Raw genomic sequence first — 18696 nt, 5'->3', positions numbered from 1 at the left:
ATCAAGCTCTCTGGCCATAGATATGGAGATACCCTCAAATGACTTGCTGGGTGAATATGTTTCCCTCTTCATAGAATAGAAAGTCCAATACTTTTCTGCCTCTGATTTTTTCTCTCAGTATTAGTATGCCCTACACCCTTGGTCCATATGAGGAGACAGGGAAGTCTTCAATCAATTTCTGAAGGCTGTGTTCCCACCCAGGAATGGTGGCTGGAGAACTCCATATGTAAGTTGTAGGCTTCAATTCATAGAAATTAGATTTAACTGAAGAACTACTGTTAGTCTCATAATACTGTCAATGATCAACTAGCTCATTTTAAACAATTCAAGAAAAGGTGAGTGGAAGATTCACCTGAAGCTATACTGTAAAATGCTATTCAAGTTCTGCTGTAATGGAGATTGCATACACCTAAATTATATTACAATGTGGTAGGTGCTATCACAGCATGACTTTTATCTAAAACAGAATGTGGTGACATGATTAATTAACCTTTTAAATACCTGGGCTCCTCTTCTGATCTTAAAACAAATATATATGACTCAAAAAAGTCTGCAACGGAACAGAAAGAACAGTGCTGGAGGAATATCAATACCAAATTTCAAACTCTACTACAAAGCTATAGTAATCAAAACAGCTTGGTACTGGCACAAGAACAGACCTCAGGACCAATGGAATAAAATTGAAAACCCAGAAATGAACCTACAGACCTATAGCCATCTACTCTTAGATAAGGGAGCTAAAAAATAGAATGGAAGAAAGACAGCCTCTTCAGTAAGTGATGCTGGCAAAATTGGTTAATCACTTGTAGAAAATTAAGTTAAATCCTTATATATCACTCTGTACCAGAATAAACTCCAAATGGATTAAAGACCTCGGAGTCAAAGCAGACACTCTGAAAACATTACAGGATGGAATAGGAGAAACCCTACATCTCCTTGGCACAGGCCGAAATTTTCTTAAGAGACTCAGAAACACAACAAATCAAAGAAAGGTTGGACAAATGGGATTGCATGAAATTGCAGAGCTTCTTCATGGCAAAGGACATAGCTAGCAAGATCAATAGAAAGCCCACGGATTGGGAGAAGATCTTCACTAGTCATACAACGGACAAGGGTCTCATATCTAAAATATATCTGGAATTCAAAAAATTAAATCCCCCAACAACAAATCCTTAAAGATACAACTGCCCAATAAATAAGTGGGCTAAAGACTTAAAGAGAAACTTCTCTGAAGAGGAAAGAAGGATGTCCAATAGACACATGAAGAAATGCTCAACCTCCCTAGCCATAAAAGAAATGCAAATCAAAACAACATTGAGATACCACCTCACCCCAGTTAGAATGGCTATAATCAAGAACTCTAATAACAACAGATGCTGGAGGGGATGTGGACAGAAGGGAACCCTACTGCATTGTTTTGGGGAGAGTAAACTTGTCCAACCACTTTGGAAATCATATGGAGGTTCCTCAAAAGACTCCACATAGAGCTCCCCTATGACCCAGCAATCCCACTTTTGGTCATTTACCCTAATGATCACAAACAAGACCATACCAAAGCTATCAGCACAAGTATGTCTATTGCAGCATTATTTACCATAGCTAACATATGGAACCAATCCAGATGCCCCTCAATAGATGAATGGATCAAGAAAATGTGGTGTATATATACACAATGGAATTCTATGCCTCCATCAGAAAGAATGGCATTGCCCCATTTGTTAGGAAATGGAAAGACTTGGAAAAAATTATATTAAGTGAAGTAAGCCAGGCCCAAAGAAAGATAGGTCCCATGCTTTCCTTTATTTGCAAAAACTAGTATATGTCTGAGACAAGCAGAAATGATCAGATAAGTTGATATTAAGTGAAATGAACCCCAAGTTAAGGACTCAAATATTTTTTCTTTCTTGCTATTATGTCTAATATATTTATAAGATATTCCTTTGTTGCTTTGTATGTCACTCCCCCACAGTATAACCCCTGTTTTCACTGTATTGATGGTGGTATAATTTGTGGTGGGGAAGGGAAAAAACAAATTGTTTAAATAAGGATACAGGTGGACCCATTGCAACAATGAGATGTACAAGATCTTATGTCGAAAATGAACTTTACAACATTGGCGAGGGTTGGGGAGAATGGGAAGGGATTATAAGGAGAAACAAAGGAGGAGGCAACAATGCTTGATAAGGAATGCACTCATTACCTTGCCCATGCAATTGTAACCCCTCTGTACAGTATTTTCACAATTAAAAAAAAGTCTGCAGCATAAAAGGGCTCTTTGTGCCACCATTTATCCCTGCTTATGGAAAAACTAGACTTGTATCTCTCTTCCCTTTCCTTCAAAGTGACTCAACAAGTCTAGGGTACCTTAGCTTACATCTCTGGATTGTCCAGTTGGCTATATGGGAGAATTATTCAAGGATTTTTGTTTGTTTGGTTTAGGTTGTGTGTGTGTGTGTGTGTGTGTGTGTGTGTGTGTGTGTGTATTTGGTTCATTTGTTTGTTTTTAATATAAGTATCTCATCTAGAATGCCTACTGTAGGTTCAATGTTAAGAGAGGGATAATTAGTTGGCCCCAGGTAGGTACTTAGGAGAAAATGATGACTGGGACAATGGTTAACATGGTAGGGAACAGTAGCACAGCACAAATCACCTTTATTGTTCCCAGTGGGTCCCATGAGGGCTCCAATACTGATGCATTCATTTATAAAGGAAAAGTGTAAGGTAAAAGGCAAGCCCACCCACTTCTGTCCTCATGCTGCAAGATGGGCAGAGTCCAATCAGTAGGGAACTAACTTCCCAGATCAGGTTCCTAGGCAAGGGATTCAACAGAAAGTTGTTTTAGGAAAGGCAAAGCAGGAGGTAAGCCCTCCCAGTTATGCCCTTTAGCTCTCATGTTGGAAGCATCCAATCAGAAGGAAACTTAGGAGGATTCCCAGGTTGGAGAGATCCAATCAGAAAGACCTCCAGAAGTGTGTGATGGCCACTGCTTAACCATCAAACCAAAGATATACTCCTCCAAGTGGGAGTAAACCAGGAAGGCTCTCTGGCTCAGGTGAAGAGGCTGCAGATAACCCAACCAGGATTTCCTCTTTTTCCAGAAAATCTGCTCCCCCGACTTTTCTTTCTTTCCTTTTACTTGCAAATAAGCATACTCTATTGATTTTAAATGCTTCCATGCCTTTTAATTCTTTTCTGAACAGAAAAAAATTAATTCCCTTTAGATAGCATCACTACAAAGCTCACAACTGGTCCTGAATTGGGACAAGCTCAGCTAAAGGGATCATTCAACTCAACCACTGCAGAGTTACAGTTTGATTGATGTTCCTTTGTTGGTGAAAATAGAGACCATGCTGGGATTCAGGACACAATATATTTCTGAGAATGCTAAGGCTTTGATGTCCTTTCCTGTCCAGACTAACACAGTAGAGCTTTCCATGGATGGATACCAGCTAGGATGTGGACTTAAAAGCAGGCAAGGGCATGGAACAGGGGGCCTGTCTATCATATGAGGGTATATGGCATTTCCGGCAGAGTGGGAAATGGAGGGCAGCAATATAGAATGGAAATGAAGGCAAATTCTCATTACCAGATGTTTATTGTTTTATTTTTAATTCCTTCTTGTACTTTTTCCTTAATTTGATTTTAATTTAACATCTTCAGGCTTAATTATACTTTCAAATGCTTGTAATACGGAAGAGATGTGAAACAAAAACAAGCAAGCAAAATCGAATTCTTTTGATGCAAGGATGTGATTTATGGTGATTATGCTAATAACATATGTCCAAGGTCTAACTTGAATCTCAAGTCTAATGCCAGATTTTAGGATATTGGCAGGCTTGGAAAAAGACTTTAAGATATTGGCAGGCTTGGCAAAAACAGTAGTACTGTCATAATCCTTTATTATTTTAAGAATGTTAAGGCATTGAGGCTGGACAAAGTCTATATGGGCTTGTCAAATCTCACTGTCTTAGAGTTTACTCTTAGCTTCTGTAATTCCATTTCCTTTGTGACTCCTTCTTAAAGAAAGGACTGCACTCCCATCCATGAGACTTGTTCCTTATGGTTTGACATTTAAAGATATATGTGTCCATTGTGCACTGTTCTGTTTATGTTCCTAGGTAATGATCATAGAGACAATCATAGAAACGGGTCATGCCACCCTCGCTCAATGCCTGCTTACAGCATTGTCTATTAAGCTTCTGTAATTTCCCACTTGGCTTGAGTCTGCAGGAAAGAATCATTATGGACTTTTCACTCTGAGCAAACAAGGAAGTAAATTTTTCCTTAAAAGCGGCCCTTTTTAGGGCACCTGACTGCCCAGTGTAGTCCTGGCCAATTATGAAGACTTTCTATTGGATGTACTCTATGTCTTTGTTGTCTCTCCTGGTGATCTTCCCCACAATGAAAGGAATATGGTTATCAGCTTGGGGATACTTTAATGTACCAGCTCTCTACCTTTTAAAGTGGGGTAACTCAACTCCAGTTCAGCCTTTAACCAGGTGACTGGTACTGATTTGAAAGCTTGTATTGAAAATGTGACTCTAATACCACCATCTATGATTAATGTCCACAGGTAAACTCATTTTCCTTCTCTTGAGGTACTTGAAGCTTACTCTACATGTTGTTAAGGGTTTTCAAGTTGGCTTTGCACCCATTAGACTATGAGCCTACTGAGTTAAGGCTCAAGTCCCAAGCTCTAGCATGAAACCTACATTTTAGGGGCATATAGTTACCACTAGCTATTTGCTACATTGAGAAATGTGGCCAATATGACTGGTGATGTAGAGTTTAATTCTTTTGCTAAGAGAAGTCTTTCAACAAAGCTGACTGAACTAAATTAATTCATTGAATTGAAATGGACATAGAAGAGGACCAGCACCACTCAGGAAGGTGGAAGGAACGTGTTCCAGCTCCAGGTTGAACATGAAGCCCCTTCCTGGCTCCAAAAAGCTGGTAATTTATGAATGGTTGCTGCTGACATCTGGTTCTGGGAAGTGGAAGGTTTCTTCTCAGAGTTGTTGGCTCCTATGATAGTAGATACCCAATGGCTTCTTGAAGCTGGTTTTGGTTCTGTCTTTGGATCCTTCATTATCTCACACCTGGACAACACACACACATTGTTGTTAGAGTCTTAACCCATCCTTCTAAACCTCTCTCCATCGAATTCCTATAATAGACATCAAAGGAGGTACAAAGAAACAGAGGCTTGAAAGCACTCTACATATTTGTCAGGAAGATAATGTGCCCTGGACTGTCCCACTTGATGCTCTTTTATAGCCTTGTCTTTTCTGTTTTGGGCCTTGGTCATATATCTTTTGTTTTTTGTTTTTTGGGTTTTTTTTGGGTCCGGTCGTGGGGCCTGAACTCTGGGCCTGGGCACTGTCCCTCAGCTCTTCAGCTCAAGGCTAACACTCTACCACTTGAGCCACAGCGCCACTTCCGGCTTTTTTCTTTTTGCTTATGTGGTGCTGAGGAATCGAACCCAGGGCCTCATGCATGCAAGGCAAGCGCTCTACCACTGAGCCACCTTCCCAGCCCATTAGTCATATATCTTATGCTTATTCTAAGAATTTTCAGAACAAATAGGCAATTTCACATAGTAGTAGGTATAGACAGTACATGGAAAAATCTCTGATCAGCATTCTAGAAGTAGCTGTGATTCTCAGCAGCAAAACAAATAAATAGGTGCCTTATAACCGGTATGAGGCCCCATAATTTTTTTCTGTTTTTATTGTGAAAATACTGTACAGAGGGGTTACAATTAGAAGAGCAAGATAATGAGTACATTTCTTATTTTATTGTGAAAATACTGTACAGAGGGGTTACAATTACATGGGCAAGATAACAAGTACATTTCTTATCAAGCATTGTAGCCTCCTCCTTTGTTTCCTCTTCCCATCCCTTCCCATCCTCTCCCCGTCCCCCCCACCCAATCCTCCCCGCCCCCATAATAAAACTCTATGTGTTCCACATAGTGACTTCAGAGGACTGTGGATTTAGGCCTGTTAACTTTATTCTAGTTTGTTCATGTCTTCTTTTCTTCCTTCCTTCCTTCCTTCCTTCCTTCCTTCCTTCCTTCCTTCCTTCCTCCCTTCCTTCCTTCTTTCCTTCCTTCTTTCTTCTTTCCTTCCTTGTTGTGCTCTTGTTTACTGATCACTTATTTCATATTTCATTCAATCTTTCATGGTCCTATATATCTTTACTTTTTATGAAGTAGTCCAAAAACTTAATGCCTAAATGATAGATTAAGACATCCAACACTAATCATTTTTTTATAATTTAAAGATGTAGCTCACATCTAATCTATTATTAAGACTACAGGTGGCTCATACCTGTAATCTCAGCTGAGATCTGAGATGGGCAGCCAGCTGGGGCAAAACATTTTGTGAGCTCTTATCTCTAACAAACCAAAAATCCAGAAATGGAGCTATGGCTCAAGGGGTAGAATACCAATGTAGAACAAAATGCTAATTGACAGTACCCAGGCCCTGAGTTCAAATCTCAATACTAGCACACACACACACACACACACACACACAGAAGTGAATAAAGATATCTATGTGGACAGTTTATCAGGTCCTAGGTTTTATGTCTACTGCTGAGGGACAGAGAAATATCTGCTACATACTTATAGCTGTGCCTGGTCTTCTTGTGCTATTATACATACTTCTCACAGCATCTGTGAGGAAAATGCAATCATGGTAGGAAATTTCCCCTAAAAATCTCCTCACATCATTTGTAAATAATAAGTTAGTTTTCCTACATTATATATTAAAGAATTAGAGAAGTTGAGCTAGGGTAGGTATGACCTATTTGACAAACTTAACATCAAAAACAGAACCAAAATATATCTTTGGAGCCAGCCACCAGTGGCTCACGCCTGTAATCCTAGCTATTCAGGATGCTGAGATCTGAGGATTGTGATTCAAAGCCAGACCAGCAGGAAAGTCCTTGAGACTTGCCTCCAATTAATCAACAGAAAAGCTGGAAGTGTTGCTGTGGCTCAAATGGTAGAGCGCTAGCCTTAAGCAAAAGGAGCTCAGGGACAGCATCCAGAAAAACTTCAATCCCTAAAACCGGTAATACACACACACACACACACACACACACACACACACACACACACACACACACACATACACACACACACACACACACACACACACACACACACACACACACACACACACACACACACACACACACCAGTTTTCTGCATTCAGGGAAATGATAGAAACATTTCAACATCCCCAAGGCTGTTTTTCTTACATATAACATCGGGATAAAAATACTTCAGACAGTTACTAAAAGTACTAAATTTCATGAATTACATAGATTTCAACTGGGGCCTAAAACAAAGGTAGGAACCAATCAATGTCAAGGTCCAGACACGGCCCTGAGAAAAAGCTGTCCTTGTTAAGTGACAAGACCAGAGCTCGCTCCAGTCCCCCAATCTTGGGCAAAGTCTGTCAAAGTCTGTCCTCTGTTCACACAATCCTGTTCACTAAAATGTTGCTGCAGCTCAGCATACACTTACTCAGACCTCACTGACACATCTACTAGTGTCCCTAGTAGCCAGAGGTAGAAAGGTTTTCCTCGCCCAATTTGAATAGGTAGAATATACTGCCTAGAATTTCCAATTCTAGTCTATAGGATTATAAACCAAGAATGATTGAAGATATAAAAAGCAAGCAATGGCTCCTTTGTGTTTTCCTGGTTAAATTCCTAATCCCAAACTGAAATATCCATAAGAGCCTGAGTGAATCCTGTGTCTTTGGGTCCTTAATATAGCTAGCAAGTTTGTAATTGAAAAGTCAGCTTTCTCAGTGGAGACAAACCAAAAAGGGCAGTTAGGACCTCTGTTCCAGGCAACCTAGAGACATGACAGTACCCCTTTCTCAAGGGAAAAGCCTAATAAGTGAACAGAATTAAGGAGTCCAGGAAAAGAAGAATCCCTAAGAAAAGTCTCCAGGGGAAATTTCCTCCCATGATTATATTTTATTCTTGAGCTATTAGAATTATATTGACATTCTTTTCATTGCCAGTAGCTTCTCTGAATTATTTGAATGTATTGTTGGCTCTTTTGCTCTTGTGTTGAGAAATGGTTAAGTTTGTAAGGCAGAGGATAAGAAGACAGACATGAACATGTAGGCTGAAAACATCTGGGTTTCCTTGTGATGCCTCCAGAGTTGGATCTAAGAAAGAGCCATCTCAGGAAGCAGTCAGGCCCCTTTTTATCTCTTAGTCACTCTGGGACTGACATCTACACACTATTTCTATGTGATGAGGTTGGGTTCTTGGACAACCTGCACTCTTAAAGCCACAGCTGAGTTAAGTGCAAAGTGTCATGTGAGTTCATGGGTTGGGTAGCGTGATCATCTTAGTCTTCAGTCCATGAGTCCTATGAAGGCCTACTACTGAGGAGCTATATGTTATTAGGGGTTTAAGATAGAATGTGGTTTAGTCTATCAGAAAAGCATGACTCTTATTTGGGTGTCAGAACCTGTTCAATTCCCATTCTTCAGCTTACCTCTGATTTTTGGTTTCCTCGCTAGTCAATTGTAGTTCATGTTTCCATTGTTTTTTTTAAAAGATTGTTATAAAGGCAAATAAAATGTTGCAGATGAAAGTCTTTTAAAAAATGTCAGATATGATATTGCTGTCAGTTTATTAAGAGAGTAGATTTGGAGTTTACATATTTGGATTTGCAGTCCACCTGTGCTGCTGTGTGTTCTTGGTAAATAGTGTTGTTTCAAAAGTTTGTTATAGGATTTACATGAGTTAATATATGCAAAGTATTTATGCAGTCATGCACCAAATAATAATCATATTGCCTAGTGATATTGAAGCCAGCTTAGTTTGGGTGATTGGACACTGGCACCAACACAACAATGAAATCACCTAGTGAATCTTGCCTCAGAATACATCCTAGTATCTAGGACTTAACAACAATATTTTTATAATTTTTTACCATTGTTGATATGTCATTATTACCACTGTTGTTGCTACTGTTATTATTGATTTTTGTGGCACTCTCTATTATTAATACCATTGTGGACATAAATGGAGCAATTCACAGAGCATTATTGCTGGTAACTTCTGTGTGTATGCATATGTATGCAAGTGCATGTGTGTACACATGTGTGTATGTGCAGACATACCAGTACTGGGGATTGAACTCAAGTCCTCATCCTCTTGCTTAGCTTTTGTACCCAATGCTGTCACTTGAGACACATTTTAACTTCTAGCTTTTGCTGGTTAATTGGACATAAAAGTTTCATGGACTTTTCTGATTAAGCTGGCTTCAAACCAAGAGTCTCAGATCTCACCATTCTGAGTAACTACATTTATAGGTGTGAACCACTAGCATCCAAGAATCCAAGAATCCAAGAATCTGTCATATCTGCAAGATTATACAGTGGTACTTCCTGTTCTTTTATCATGAAGTGTTAGATGTGAGTGAGATCTATCTTCTAGAAAGTCTTTTAGAAGATGCCAGCACTTCATTGCTTACATTCCTATCATCAATGTCTGAGGCCTTCCATTTTTGAGCATTCTTTCCAACATTTTACAGTTTATATTATTTTGTCAGTTGTGGGGCCTGAACTCTGGGCCTGGGTACTGTCTGTTCCTCAGCTCAAAGCTCAAAGCTAGTGCTCTACCACTGGAGCCACAGTACCACTTCCAGCTTTTTCTGCTTATGAGGTACTGAAGAATTGAACCCAGGACCTCATGCATGCAAGGCAAGCACTCTACCACACACCTTCCCAGCCCTACTGTTTACATTTTAAGCAATTATTCTAGTAGCTATAGAATGGTATGCCCACAGAGTTTGTCTTTCTCTACTAAGAATGTGGAACATCTTTATTGACCATTAATGTAGTTGTGGGAGATATCTCTATTCAAATTCTCTCTTCATTTTTCAAATTAGATTCTTCACCTTTTTATTGTTGAGTTATAAGACATCTTCATGTCTTATGATAGATCTTCATTATGTACATGTTAAACATATATTTATCTTACTCTGTGGATTTTTTTTGTCAGTCATGGGGCTTGAATTCTGGGCCTGTGTGCTGTCCCTGAGCTCTTCAGCTCAAGGCTAGCACTCTACCACTTGAGCTACAGCTTCACTTCCGATTTCCTGGTGTTTTATTGGAGATAAGAGTTTCATAGACCTTCCTGCCTGAACTGGCTTTGAACAATGATCCTCAGATCTCAGCCTCCTGAGTAGCTAGGATTATAGGCGTGAGCAACTGGTGCCTGGCTTACTCTGTGGATATTTATCCTTAGTTATGGTTGACTTTAACTTTCTATTTATTTGGGGGAGGAGGATAGTACTAAAATTCGAATTCAAGACCATGTGCTTGCTAGATAGCACTATGTCCTAATCCTATTTTTTTTTTTTTTGGTTGTGGTGGGTGAACTCTGGATATGGGCACTGTCCCTCAGCAATTCAGCTCAAGGCTAGTGCTCTACCACTTGAGCCACAGTGCCACTTCCAGCTTTTTCTGCTTATGTGGTACTGAGGAATCAAACCCAGGGCCTCATACATGCAAGGCAAGCACTCTACCACTGAGCCACCTTCCAAGACCTTAATCCTTTTTTTTTAGTTGTTTTATACATAGGACGCCTCGTTTTTTCTCCCAAAACAGGCTATACCTATGTCTCATGGAACCTTGGGACCACAGGTACATGCTACCACATCCCGCTTATTTGTAGAGATTTGTAGAGATTGACCTAGACTCATTTCACAATCTTACTGCTTGCCATCACCTGTGTAGCTATGTGGAACAAGAGATGTAATTACATTTGGCCTTCTCATTTGGCCTCCTCCTCACCCTGTCTAATGAGCATCTCTTTACTCACAATCTAGCTTTCCTAATGAGTGAACATCTTCCATAACTTCTGGAATATCTAAAGGTTGTTCCTGCAGGAAAGGTAGAGAAGTGACACATGGGAAAGATGAAGAAGGGAATGAGTGTGAGTCCATTTTTCTTGTGGAACCAAGATTCTAGACTGACTGGAGAAGTTATTTGCAAATGGATTTACTTAGTCCTTAGAATTCATGGGTCTGGAGCAAAGCTTTTGTGCTGGAACCATAGAGGCCCTACCCTCATTTCCATTGAGTGGCTGTTTTGAGTTCAACTGAACAAATTTCTGTATCTATAAAAAGATGAAAAGTTTTCATGTGACTCTGCCAAGTATCTGTAGACAAGGAAGCTGATCCTTGACATAGATTTACTGATTATATCCCATATAGACTGAGTCATATCCGCCAGCGGCCCCAGTGCTCAAGGCTTATAGCTGGGCTAATTGATGTTTCTCTGAACATCAGAGACTGATACAGAGGGAAAATTTCCTCAGGACATGAAATTCCTTCCAGTTCCCAGAGGCTGACCTCTTCCTGATGAAAAGGATAGTAGGAAACCCTAGGAGCATTCTAGGGACTTCAAGCAGAATTTCAGCTCACCATCATGGTAGAGTGTTAGGAGGGAGTCCTGGGACAGGGCCCACATAGTCCATACAGTCCTTGGTAATAACCTTAGCTAGCACTTAAAGTGTAATTTTGACTAGAAATACTGGGAATAGAAGTCATTATTTTATTCCTGAAACATTCATTGTTGCATCATTAAGTATGCCATTAGCTGTGCATACTTTTTAGATTATCTTAACTCATAGAGAAAATTCCCTTTTCTTCTTTGGTTTGTTGAGTATTTTTACCATTAAAGTGAGTTGGGCTAGGTCAAATACTTTTCTAACTGGCTAAAATATTGCTGCCCTCTCTTTTATTCTGTTAATTTTGTATATTAAAAAGATTGACTTCAGTGTGCTGAACTAGATTTGTATTCCTGGTATAAATTGCACATTGTCATAATATTTTTATTACATAGGAGAAATAATAACAGAAATAGTAATAAATTGTCTTTTCTATTCACCTGTAATGTTACCTTTACCAATGTTAGTCTCAGTTATTGGTCCATGTCCTTAGTTTCAAGCCCAAGTTTTACTGTATTTTTTGGCAAGGCAAGCATTTGTATTTTTGTTTGTTCAGATGTTTACTTGGGTTAATTTTGGGGGGGTGTCTAGCAAGTAACAATTTCTTTTTTTTTTTTGTTGTTGTTGTTCGATGTAGGTCTTGTACTCTGAACCTGGGCTCTGCCCCTGAGCTCTTCAGCTCAAGGCTAGTGCTCTTCCACTTGAGCCACAGTGCCACTTCCAGTTTTCTGGTGGTTAATTGGAGATAAGAGACTGATGGACATTCTTGCCCAGGCTGGCTGAACCACAGTCCTCTCAGATCTCAGCATCATGAGTAGCTAGGATTATAGGTGTGAGCCACCAATGCTTAGCTCTACAGAGTAACACTTTTTGTATTGACATAGACCTTCAGTTTTTATTTGCCACTGTCTTAATTTTCTTTGTGAAAGGTATTCATTCTGAATATCAAATTGTCTGTTAACAAGTCTATGTTCATTTAGTCATTTGTTCATTTTATTTTGGTCTTGTCTTAGTGTTGCTGTAGTTTCTAATGAGAAATCCCTATTCAAGATCTCTTGGATTTAGCACTGCTTCTTACTTGGTGCCATTGAGAATATCTAGCTGTGTTTTGAATGTGGTTAGGCTGCAACTAAGTTTGGATCTCTGAAAATTCAACATGTTATTTGATTCAACTATTTATTGTCCATCATATCAATTAGCCACATCATATTAAATGTTTACAACAGATCTCCCCTCACCACACTTGTTGAAGCATGTAGCACTGAATATGCTCTAAAATTAAATAAAGAAAAGCCTTTGAAGGGTAGTCCTCTATGGAACCACTAGAGATGTTACAGAATGAAAAATTTTGTGGCAATTGGGTTTAAAAAGAGCTCAAGCTCTGGCTTTTTCTGCTCTGCCCATTTAACATCACCTCCTGCTTTGCTAGTGGTAGAAGCTAGAATATTGCACATGCTGAGCAAGTGCACTAACCTCTGAGGCGCTCTCTTTTGTAACAGTAATACAGGGTGTTAGTTTTCAAAATTGCCACTGAGCTGCAGAGGGGAAAAGCTATAATAAAGTATGTTGTTCTTGTGGAAATCCAGCCATTTTTCTTGATTGCATATACCCACGTTTCTACAATCCTTCAATAAATTCCCAGTCTTAAAGACAAAGTAATATGATAACTTTTGCCCAATTTTCATTGCTTTTGTAATGGAATGAATTTCTGATATTTAAATATGCCATATTTACAATGTGTTCCTGTGGTTCATAGAATTGTTCTATGAGAAAAACATACATTGAGATAAGATCCCAAGAAGACATTTTTAGAATAAAATGGTAACCCACTACAATTCTTCAAATTCATAAAAGATAATTATTAAGAGGAAAATTTTATTTATACTTAAGATGAATAAACTCAGAACTACTTCCTGATTTAAAAAGTAGGCAAGACTTCCAGGTGTCAGTGATTCATGCCTATAATCCTAGCCACTTGGGAGGCTAAGATCAAGGTTTGAAGCCAGCCTGGGCATGAAAGTCTGTGAGACTCTTATCTCTGATAAACTACTCAGAAAAGGCTGAAAGTTGTGCTGTGGTTCAAGTGGTAGAGTGTTAGCCTTGATCACAAAGAGGCTCAAGGATAGCGCCTGTAGCTGAGTTCAAGCCCCAGAACCAACAAAACTATCTTGCAGAAAAAAAAGAGAGGAAGAGGAGAAGGCAGAGAGAAAACAAACTTTATGAAAATAACCATTATTGATGTCAAATAATTCACTTTTCTTGTTCATGAGATTCATAGCTTTGCATCACAGTAAACTTAAATCCTCTTTTTCTTTTCACTTTCTTCCTTTATATAGGTACTGGAGACAGATGTATGGTCACTGCTAAGAGCTGTAGTGTTCAAGTTTCATAAACCTCTAATTCTATAATAGTGTTGGTAAATTATCAGAATTCTAGTATTTTGTTTTCACAAATATGTTTGTGTGCATCCTTGTGTGCTTATGTGTATGAGTATTAACTCTACAGAGATGAGAAAAATAATACTTTAAAATAATCATAAAATTTATAAATAAAGTTTCATCACAAACCATCGTATAAATGAACTAAAAGGGAGTATACTCCTTACTCCGTGTATGTTCAGATCTATGACTTATGTTGGACTCTTACTATGTAAAAGTTGATTTTGAATATAACATTCATAGGCAATATTGGCATGAAGATTTGAAGAAAAGAAGGTGGCTACAGTGTTGGATGTGTGTAGGTTGAAAAGGCAAAGGTTTGGAAGTAATGCTAAGAAGTAGGAGATAAAGGAAGAAGTTTGTTTTTGCTCATGACATGTTCATTACTCTGCATTATTGCAGCCTTGACTTTGCCTTGGATGTGGTGCAACATGCAGTTATTCAAGAAGTTAAGGCAGGAGGATCATGAGTGTAATGACAGACTAGGCAATGTAGTGCTATCCTGTCTTAAAATAAAATAAATAAACAGGGAGGGATATAGTTAAGGGACAGAGTGCTTGCCTAATGTACACTTAGCTCAAATGTTAATAGTACACACACACATACACACAAAGAAAGACAATAACAGAAAATATTTCATTTTATGTTATTAATTTATTAGGTTTATTCATGTTTCTGCAACAAAATATAATAGAATGTTAAGCTCATTTCTCACATTTCTGGAGGCAAGGAAGTCCAGAACAAAGTGCTAGAAAATTCAGTTTCTAATGAGGGTCAGCTTCCTGATTTATTGAAGATACTTTTGATATATCTTCATATGGCAGCTATTAGGGGTCTCCTTGGGTCTATATTGTAAAGGCATTAATCTCATTCATGAAAACTTCACCCTCGAGACCTAATCATCTTAAAATGGCCCCACTTCTTAATTGCTATCTTCTTGAGAGTGAAGGATTTCAACAGATGAATTTTGTAAGAACACAACTATGCAATTTATAGGGATTCTCACAAATACATGCTTGGTTTTGCTGCTTACTTAGGTCCATATATTAATCAGAAGCTGGATAAAGGTTAGGCATCCTAGAATTCTTCATTTTGTGTTTGTGTCTTTTGTTCTGAGCTATTCTCTGCTGAGGTTACTTTGTAGCTATCATGCAAGCCAGGAAGGACAAAATCTGCTAGGCATTGATTTATTGTAGCAAGTCTCTACCAGTTCTAAGACAATGGACTATAAAATAGTTACCAAAACTTTAGCCAACTAAGTTGATCTTAGTTCTTCCAAGCAAAGAATTTAAGCAAGACAAGAACATAATAAAGAGGAAAGTTTATCTGAAAATAAATATGGCAGAGAAAAGATCATATAGCATGTCTATGCCACAGGAAGATAGTAGGTGAACCCTTTTCAGCCATCTTATACTTTTTCCCAATCATAGAGCTTGGCCTTGGGTTAAATAGGGGGAGAATTGGAGCCCTTGAAGACTGCTTTCTGATTTTTGGGTCTCCTTTCTATTTCCTACAAAGTCATGGTACCAATTATTTTTTGGTCATTCATGGGGCTTGAACTCTGGGCCTAGGCGCTGTGCCTCAGCTCTTCAGCTCAAGGCTAGTGCTCTATCTCTTGAGAGCCACTTCTGGTTTTCTGATGTTTTATTAGAGATAAGTTTCATGGACATTTTTGCCCAGGCTGGCTTTGAACTGCAATCCTCAGATCTCAGCCTCCTGAGTAGCTAAGATTACAGGCGTGAGCCACCAGCACCCAGCCAACACCAAATATTTTGTGCCTCATCCTCCTTTCTTCCTTACTCCATTTTAGCCCCTGCCCCATTTTGTTCAGTCAGGTTTTGGCTTAACAATTTACCTGCAAATTATATAAGCCACAATGCCCTGATGCCTGCTTTTCTACTAACTTGCATCAGGATCCTCTCTAAACTTAGCTGTCTCACCTGTTTTAACTATGCATACTTTTCTCCCTTCCTACACCCTGTATTTCCTATTTAGCATAAGATAAATGTTTGTACTTCAAAGATGGCTGAAGATGTACTGAAGTGCTATCTTCATATGGCTGTAAAATAATAAATCTCCTTTTTTGACTTTCATTGTATCTTTTAATTTGGCATATGGAAGCAATTGGTTAGACAACATATGAGACTCCTAGAGTTTGGCCTGTGGTCTAAAATGCCAGTTTTACAGTGGTGACACAAACGTAGGAGTAATTTCTCCTTCAGAAAGGAGAGATAGAAAAGAAGAAAGGGGCAAGAGGTTGCTAATTAATCCACACTACAAAGTTAACTCTACCTGATTTTCAACTTTGATACTCTCCTTTGGCTTGATTCACTGCCTTTCAGATTCACTGGTATGGGTAAAGGGTGAGGGGTAAGGATAAAGGGGTTCCCTCAGCTTCCTAGTTTCCTCAAAAAAATTACAGATACTTGAGCTCAACACTTGAAAGAAATTTTAATGTGTGTTATAAAAATAAGAATTTCACAAAGTAGAAGTTATATAAAAGATTTATTTTAACATAACATGGTCATGTTGTCTAGGAATACCTAATTCTTAGACAAAGGTTCTATTGGGTAAGATGGTATTAATTATTTCCCCTTGTCCGTTGTGCCTTCCAACTCTGTCTCTTTAGCCGCTAGTGGAAGCATGTTCAGCTTTTTTAAATCACAAAGGAAAAGGCAGAGAGAGTGAGCTGTTTTTTTCAGTACTCTTGTAACTTTTCATCTAAGATTTCATGGATAAGGGTATAGCTGTTCTGTTTATTACTGGTTTTGTTTCTTTAGTTTTTTTCCCTTATTTTAATGCCTGGGCTTGGCCTTTTTAATGTTTATTCATTTTAGTTTCCCTGTTTCCTCATTCTGCAGTCACTGGATATATGTATTAGGGGATAGCAACCTTCCAGATGCAGAAAAACAGAGATTGATACCCTGTGGCTTTGCCTGGCAGACAGTGTGAGATCAGAGGATGTTGGTAGGCCTGCCCCTTAGCTTTAGACAAAGGCCTCATACCTTATTTGAAACAAGATATTAGTGTCTGCTTTTGATCAAGGAGGCAGCTCTTACAATCTCTCAGCTGTATTCAGGGTCTATCTCCTCTTTTTCTTAAAGAATAAAGAACTTGTCTAGTCAACAATATTATGGCTCTGTCTTATAAATCCAGACATGGGACACTTTTACATTTCTTTCTTTTATTTTTCTATTAACATAAATTAATTGTACAAAGAGGTTTCATTTTTAAAATACATACATGCATATTAATGCACTTTGATCATATTTATCCTTTATATATTATTCTTTCTGAATTCCTTTCTCTTTTCCCCTCTCTTTTTAACAGTTTTTAGTGAGGTTTGCTGTAATTTTCATAGATATTTAATATACTTCAATCACATTCTCTCCTCCTTACTCTTTCCTCCCTTCTTCCCCTTCTCCAGCTTATTATTCCCAAAGAGTTCACTTTTATGTTCATGGTCTGACTTTTCTTCATTTCTTCCCAGGTTTGGGTTTTAACATATGAATTTTTGAAAGGACACAAATTTGCAGTTTATAACATTATATTATATTATCTCTAAATACATTCAGTGTCCCCTAAATTCATAGTCACTCACAGACTACAGATGATGTGATCTCAGGCATGTGGCTGCTACTGAAGGGAAGTCACTCAGACAGCTTATAAATCTATGACCCACACAGGATTTCTAAGTATTTTGGTATTTCAGTCACATAACAATATAAAAAAATCCTCTTTGAGCCACATCATTTCATGAATTAACCTCATAGAGCTGACTTGGGTATGAAGGATGAGTGAGTCATTCTGTTCTTAATAGAGTAGAGCTTTGCCTTGTGGTATAAAATTCTAAGTAAACAGAAAGGAGCAGAAGCATCTTTGATGGTGTGATGTTGTTTTGCTGAAGAATAATGTATCTCTGTCCAAGGATTCTCTTGGTAGCATACTGAGTATGGTTCAGAGAAGGACACTGGGCATAGACCTCAGAAGAATAGAGTTCAGGACATTGGCCAGCCCAGGAAAGGTAGCTGGTTTCAGGGACATCTGTCCACATGATCACACTTGGAATGACTGAGGTGTTTCTTGTTAAAATTCCATGGCACAACTGTGCAGAGACAGTGACCTTGTTCAGGTGAAATTCACAAATGAGCATCGGGTTTTGATGAAACCCTTGTCTCAAAAGAAAATAACTCACCTTGGTCTGCTGAGACCTAAAGAAAGCAGAAGACTTAGAATTCTCACATTTCTCTTAGAACTTATAGGCTATATTTGTAATTTAACATTGTATTTATTTAGCCATTTATGTGCATCTCTAAGTAGAGAGAGTTTTAATTTTGAATATCATAAAACTTGATTTTATAAGCTTTTTTGGGCTATTTTGTTGTGAGTATGTGACTATTAGGAAAGCTTCCCATCCCCCTCACCCCTCCTTTTCTTTTCTTCTCTCATTTTACCTCTCCTCTATCCCTCATTCATATGCCATTCCCCACCCCATCTCTCTGTTATACTCATTCTTTCAGTATCTGACCACTTTACTTTCTATATAGCACAGCTCTAAACAGTAAAATAGACTGGGATTGTATGTAGATTTCTCACTCTGTGTCTCTGTTTAAAGATTAATATCTAAACACTTCAAGGGAAGGTTGCAGAAGTATGTTAAGTGGGCAGCTTCATCAAGATCATTGGGCATTCTCCATGCTGACTGATTTATTTCTTTGTGAAATAATAGCTGATGATGTACAAAGGGACATAATAGAGAGTG

The sequence above is a fragment of the Dipodomys merriami genome, unplaced genomic scaffold (genome assembly GCF_024711535.1).
Source record: "Dipodomys merriami isolate MVZ:Mamm:240054 unplaced genomic scaffold, mDipMer1.0.p SCAF_29, whole genome shotgun sequence".
Taxonomy (NCBI): domain Eukaryota; kingdom Metazoa; phylum Chordata; class Mammalia; order Rodentia; family Heteromyidae; genus Dipodomys; species Dipodomys merriami.
The sequence above is the reverse complement of the archived record's forward strand: the minus strand, read 5'-3'. Positions refer to the sequence as shown.